Consider the following 7,319-nt stretch of genomic DNA (forward strand, 5'->3'; position numbering starts at 1 on the left):
CTCATTTACTTGCTTATGCTAGCTGTGTTTTCACACAAAGCGCAGATTGCAACTGATCTCAGAGCAATGAAAGTAGGGCCTGCAGCAGTTTGCCACACACGCTGGTCATCAGTTTCCTGTGAAAGACCAGAGGTTTATCCACAATGTGCATGAGCAAACCAAAAAAAAAAGCTGCTGCGCTCTCAACTCAGCTCAGGAGACAGACACACCTACTTTTTGCAATTTTCAAGAGTACAAAACAAGCAGGGCTTTCAGTATAATAGTCAACTGCAGCCAAAGACACAAGATAGAAGTAATGCATGGGATGAACGCAAATAGGTGAGGAGCTTTATGACAGCACTGTTTTTGAATTTATGGTTGTTTGTATGTTTTAATTTATGTATCTTTTTAAATTTGATGAGGCAAGCACTGCCTGGCTAAGAGCATGGCAAGCACTGTTTGACTTGCTTGTTCTCATGTAATACCAATGAGTTTGAACCACAAGCTTAGTTCAAACAGTTGATAACAGAAATGGGAGCTCTTCATAACAAATCTCCTTACTTTCATTTGTCCTAAAGGACAAGTTGTGGCAAAGTCAGCAATAATTCTGTCCCATGTCACCACCTGTGATCGTGTTCCATTTTCATGGACATTCTGAATAAATTTTATTTATACAGCACCAAAACACATCAACAGTCGCTTCGAGGCGCTTTATATTATAAGGTAGACCCTACAAAAATACATACAGAGAAAAACACAAAAATCATATGACCCCCCACCCCATGAGCAAGTACTTTGGCGACAGAGAAAAGGAAAAGCTTCATTTTAACAGGAAGAAAGCTCTGACAGAACCAGGCTCAGGGTTGGCGGCCATCTGCCACGACCGGTTGTGGTGAGAGAAGGAAGGCACAATGTCCGGGATGTTTTCCTCATCAGTTACATTACGCTCAAATTAAAAAGCATGAACAGAAAACAATTTTTTGTTTTTGTAACTACCAAGACTCATTGCAACATAAACCATAGAGACAAAATATTTTTATAACATTTATGAAGACAAATATTGTTTGTTTCCCACACTGTTGTTTGCTAATGATACAAAATTTATAGGAACATTCTACTATTGTAATGGAAAACTAGGGCGAGTGTTAGGAACACAGCCTGTGTTTCAAAATTTCTTTGAAAATGTTCAAGCTTAAAACTACCCATGCTAAAGTCCATCCATGAAATGCAGCCTTTATTAGTGGTGTATAATCAGAAAGCAGTAGGTTTCTAAGGTAAACTACAATTTAATATTGTTATTTATTCAGTATTTGTGTTTTCTCTTTATACACTGCAGAAAGAGGAAGAATGTGTCTGTGTGTCCCTGGCAAAAATTTACCTGTTGTGGTAATTTGATAAAATGCCATTTCATTCTGCCGTATATGACGTATCAGCAAATCACTCCCCTGAAAGAGAGCAAGAAAAAAAGCAATTACTGCAGGACCTTAGCTGATGTTGTAATTACGTGGTTGAGGTTCATGTCCAAGTACAAGAATAGTCCAATACTGCAAACCTCCATCAGTGCTTTAAACAGCATACATAAAACGAGTCCCTGGATCTAAAAGAAAATCTACATTGGGATTAGTTTGTAATATCTAATAGAGAACTTTAAAACAATGTCCACTTTTCTTATTTCAATTTGCCATGTATTTGTCAAGATATGATGCAGCATATCCCATACGCCATATTGACGGAGTTTTTGACCATTACAATCAATACAGAAAAAGAAGTAGTCATTTAATAAACTGTGGTAGCCTTGTTTTTGCTAAATCCACTGATTAAATATTTAATGAATAAAGTAATCTCAAAGAAAATCATCAGCTTTTTCCATAGGACATACAAAGTGGAAACTACCATTTAAAGTAGGGTACAAAAGCTAGAAAAAGAAAACAATACTGTCTAATTAATTGAATCCAAGGCGTGTCACATGGGTCTAGTGTGCGAGGACACCTAAATTGCATCAAGCAAATCTGGGGAATGGAACCCATATGGCTAATGGATATGGGTTATGATATTGTTTTGGAAAGCTCTGCAACACACCGTCCTTCAAATGCTACAGCAACACAGACCTCCACAAATCATTACAGCAGCATAATGGAACACAGTTGATCAGACCCAGGATGAAGGGATGCCAGGGAAAAGAAGAAGAAGACTGTTCTGTGAATAATGATTATGGTCACCTTAGTCATATATCACCATCCGTGAGAAGTTGTCTTGGATAATGGTGTCAGTGCAGAGGGCTGACAAATTCCTGCACCATCCTCAGGTTTCAATCCTATAGTTACCCTCCTCTTCTCTCTTTTTGTGTCTGCCACCATAATTGCTTAGTAAGCAAGAAATGAATCCATGTTGCAGTAACCCAAACATATTTTCTAAATTAGAAATAGGAGATTGACCATCATGAATGTGGAGTGATAGCACAGCAGGCCTCACTTTGACGCAAGTTGTTAGCAACTCTTAGCCAAGGTCAAGTTGATATAGTATGTGGGTCCTTTCCTTAATATTGGATGAATTCAATTAGTGCTTCTACAAAGACAAACGTGAGCGAAATATAATGTGTGGTTGAGTAAGAGGTCAAACCAATGTAGTGTAGAAGGTTCTGTAAAATCAGGCCGATAGACTAATTCTCTCATGTTCGCTTTTCTTTTCACAGTTTTACTGCAGTTGGCAGCTCAACTGGATCGTCTGCCAGCCATGTGCTGCTCCATTTGTTTCTCTCAGAAGGTCACAGGAGAGAGTTTTCAGGCCCTTCCTCAACTTTCGCGGCCACCCTGCCCACAGGAGTTATTAAGATGAATAGAGCAATATGCTGTCCTGGCTGCTGCTAGCTTTGTGCCATCATGACCTCTGATAACTCAAATCAGACCTTCGGGAACACATCTACAGTTACCCACTGATGAGATCCATGCTCAAGAATATGATATATCGGTGTCATTTTAAGGTGAAACAGAAATTGTAGGTTGCAGTAAATACAGACTATGCAAGTCATTAAACCAATACAGTGTTTGACATTACCCAGTGTGGACACTGAGATCAAATCCAGGAGGAAGTTTAGCATTTAGTATTTCACAGACTTTTTACTTTACAATTTTAAATCAAGTTAAAAGAACCAGTTACAGTATGAGAACCAGTTGTTCAATGCCATTCAATGTAACTGACAACATGTTTGAGGGATTTTAATGACAATCATTTTAAGTAATTAAATCAGAAATTGTTTAGTCAACTTTATGCCGTAGAGCCTTACACCTGTGCTTCTTTCATGGCCAGCAGGGGTACCTCCTGTGGTTACTCCTGGTTAAATAGATGTCTAAGAAAATAACCCCTCAGTTTTCTTGCTCTAAGACCTTGTTAAAATTCTTGAAATACATTTAGAAAGCCTTTTTCAATTCTCTATTTCTATTTGACAATATTTTACCTTGTTTGATTTCCTTTGCTTGTTAGGCTAATTGATGGTTCTAAAATGGCCATGTCTCTCACTGTGTTAGAGTTATAATGGACTGGTCTCTCCCTTTTACCCCATGAAAGCAGGAATATAATATGCCCCTTCATGAACCTGAAGTGGATAACCAGTTAAGAAAAAATATTAATTTACTGAATCTGAAAACAAGGATAAAACAACAATATACTATACTTGTTCTCCAATGAGCATGCAACATTGTTGGATGTCTCAGCCAGCTTCGCACTGCGCTCATAACACCTGGGATGAAAAAAGCCAAGATGGCTAGGACGAAAACACTCAGCTTGAGGCTTCACAAAATTACTTATATGTTCAGTGGATGACATCATGCTGCCTACATCCAAGTCTTATATAAAGGTGGAAATATTACTAACTTATCATTTAAAATGTACTTTCTATTTCAGCTGCATATGAGTGTACATTGAGATGTGGATCTATTGATATGTTATACTGTATAATGATGGAAGAAAAGAATAACATTCAAGAAAAAAAGTAATCTTTGTGCAGTCATAACAGCATTTGCTTCATGCAGCTTTTTTTTTTTTAGAATTTAGACAAAAGCTACAACAGTTAATTAATGCATTTCGTTAGCCTTTACTGAGTTAAAACTAGAAATATATGGTCTTGTTATTAGTGGTACTACTGCAATTTACAAGCAAACCCAGTTTTTAAGTCATAGAGAATGACAGATAACTTCTTTATTGGCTTGTTTTGTTTTTTGGGGTTTTTTTTGTTTTGTTTTTTTGGGTGGGATCCTGCATAGCCAGAATATTTTCACTTATAATCGGCAGATTAAAATTGGGGAGTGCAAAACAATATATTTGCACTGTGACTGCATAATTTGCTCTCTCTTCTTAATGGGCATAATGAAGAAAAAGTCCTCAGAGGAAACAAACACAACAGAGCACTTTTTACGTATTTCGACAGTTTGACGGATCAGACAAATTATTCCTGCACCCACATGCTACAGTACTGTGAAAACATTACCAATGATTTCTATAAACATTACTAATACACACTGATTATAAGATCGCTGTCTGAACAGTGGACCAACAGCAGGACTTCATAAATGGTAGCCATGTATCACAACAGACAGTGTCGATTCAGTTGTTCATCCTGAACTGAAACAGACCAAAATTCTTTGAAACTGAGTGGAACACATGACAAGAATTTCTCTACATTTCGCTTTCTACATACTCTGATAGTGTGGTTGGATCAATTTTGCTTAACTAATAGTGTTATTGCTTAAAGACTTTCCGTGTACCAGTCAGCAAGCACATAATAGTATTCACAATATCATAAAAAATATATTCCACTTAAAGGGTTAGAATCATATCCCTGTGAATGTTTCCCTTCACTTGTTACCTTGTCTTTTGTTAACTTTAGCAACTGATGCTAGTTTGAAGAATGGGACAATTAATCAAAACTGCATAAAAACTGACATTCAGAACCTTTTCAATTAAATTAATACTCCCCCCATTATTATACATACTACTGTGTGTGTTGTAACAGGACTGCCTTATCTAGTCTGTGACGTGGAAACACCAAGGAGGAAAAGTCAAACACCAAGCCGATTGCCCAACTTGCGTACTTTGTACCAAATAAAAAAACAATGTCCATTGTTTGACTTTAGTAAAGACAACATCAAACAAAGACAACCAACAACTGTAAAAAAAAAAAATTTGTTTTGTGATTATCACCAATATGTTAAATTTGGAGCTCAATCATATTACAGAAAAAAATATCTCAGCTTCAGTAAAAACCTAGTGAACTATGAGCGCAAGAACTCTGTATGTATATGTATTAATGGTGATTTGATCTGAGGTCATATTGCCCAGCCCTACTAATAAATATCAATTCAGTAAATTTATAATCTTGTTTCTTAAACAAAATGCAACAAACAAACACAAAGTTATGACAGTAATATTAAAGCATAGCCTAGAAAAATGATTTGTCTTCCTCTGCCGGAGGAATCAAGCTGATTCATTTAACCACGGCACTCAGATCTGCAAAGCTAACATATCGACTTGTACCGGTACAAGTTACAAAACAACTTAATTTCTGAGAAAATCCACAGCAACAACAGATATTGCTGGTACTTCCTAATTTCTTTTTTTTTTATTCAGAGCATTATGAATAAAAGACATGCATGTTAGGTAAACTGTCAGTGTGAGATGACATGCTTAAAATGCATAGAATTAAGTGCTTTATACAGGAGAATTGGACTTGTAGCGTAATTTTAGTGAAGTGCTATGTAAATGACTTTTTCCATTTCCAGTCTCAGAGCTGTTGAATGGTGTGAAGTCCAACACTGCAAGCAATGGATGTTCAAGCCTGAAATACAGTTGGCTGAGCCAAGACAAGCAAGGATACTGAAGAGCTTCCACGGGCAGCAGTATTTTCCTGTTGACATTAAACCTAAGCCCTTAACCTAATGTCACTGACTGCTCCACACTCTACCTTTCATCTTCATTCTCACAGACTGCCACAGAGCTTTAAGCACTTAGCTACTAACAAAAGCGCTATAAGATGGTAAATGTAGAGTAATGATGACAAGCAGCAGCAATGAAAATAGCACCTGCCGCCTGAGACAATAATAAATCACCTGCGATGAGAGTGACTGTGCACAGATACAAGCAAACAAGTTCAGGAAGGTCGAGAGGCAGAAGAAGAGCTAATCTGGACTAACCCTCTCCACCTCCTACAGCTCCAGCAAGGCTGAGGATAAATAACGGGCAAAGTGTTAATATAAGAACGTTTTTTTTTTTCCTTAGCTTGTGTTTACCTGTTCAGCATCCTCCCCAGGACACGCCAGCTACCCTTCCAGCCCGGCGCTGAGCAGGAGCAGTAACGGAGATCAGAAACCCTCTCAGCATCCCCCGTAAGCTCGCAGGTTCGGCTCCTTATGGGACAACTACTGGCAAGTGCGGTAGTGCAAGTTGGCTCCGACTCGGGATGTTCCGCTCAGCGCGCGTGAGCAGGTGCGAGATTAAAAATAATAATCATAAAAACACGCAGAACGGAACGCTCAGCCTGCGCCCGCCGGTGAGCACAGCGTCAGCTCTCCTCTCGTTTTACGCGGATCCCTGTTAGTTGAAGCCTTTTCTGAAGTCCACGTTCATCGCGGTGCCCTTCAGTAGCAATTCCGCCGCGGAGACGCGTGGAGCTCACCCCGTACCGCTGCTGACTGGTGGAGGCGGCACGGACGGAGCCGGGGCGTATTTCTGAAGAAGGAGGAGGGCGAGGGAGGGCGGATGCGCAACGATGTTGGATGCAAGGACGTCACAAAAGTTTCTAAAAGCGCAGAAGTGATTCTGAGAGCACGTAGGGATTATTTTCCCTGCGTCCATCTGTTAGATAGAAAGATTACATATTCTAATTATATTCTATTTATTTTATGTGTTGTTTTAAAAATAATGATAATGGGGAAAAAAATCTTAGGGTAAAACCAAATTTGGAGCAACTTGAAGCAAATTTAAAGAGTATGGCGTTACGCGTTAGAGGTAAATAACTTTTTCCTGCCAATCTAATCACACAAGCAATAGCAAATACGTGTTAGATAACATGATAGGCTGTCTGTCTATCTCATGCTGACAAGACATTTAACTAAAGGGCATAAAGGAAGAGACTGTCTATTACACATATCCATTTTGTTGCTGTTAATCATTATCTTACTTTTTTTTTTTTTTTTAAAACCTTTTTCTTTTATAAATTTTTGTGACTCACATAGGCTTGTTTTATGTGACCCTAAATTACTTGTGAACTGTTGCTAAATGTAATACTACTTTAAATGTTGATAAACCGGTAAGAGAGTTGTAACTTAAATAACTGGCTGTGATCTTAC

General features: G+C 38.3%; 1 protein-coding gene across 4 annotated transcripts in view; it reads right to left on the reverse strand.

Annotated features, from left to right (window-relative positions):
- The window catches only part of LOC101477610 (heparan sulfate glucosamine 3-O-sulfotransferase 5), a 127,785-nt gene extending 121,354 nt beyond the window's left edge, over positions 1 to 6,431 (reverse strand). For 2 of the 4 annotated variants that reach the window (XM_076874291.1, XM_004566217.5), the window contains exons 1-2: positions 6,261 to 6,431; positions 1,358 to 1,424 (exon numbers count right to left, since the gene is read on the reverse strand). The gene's annotated coding sequence lies outside the window, so the exon portion shown is untranslated. The remainder of the gene's footprint in view (positions 1 to 1,357; positions 1,425 to 6,260) is intronic. The other 2 variants (XM_004566219.5, XM_004566218.5) reach the window with 1 other exon arrangement.
- Between the last annotated feature and the right edge of the window lie 888 nt (positions 6,432 to 7,319).

The sequence above is a fragment of the Maylandia zebra genome, linkage group LG15, assembly GCF_041146795.1.
Source record: "Maylandia zebra isolate NMK-2024a linkage group LG15, Mzebra_GT3a, whole genome shotgun sequence".
Classification (NCBI taxonomy): domain Eukaryota; kingdom Metazoa; phylum Chordata; class Actinopteri; order Cichliformes; family Cichlidae; genus Maylandia; species Maylandia zebra.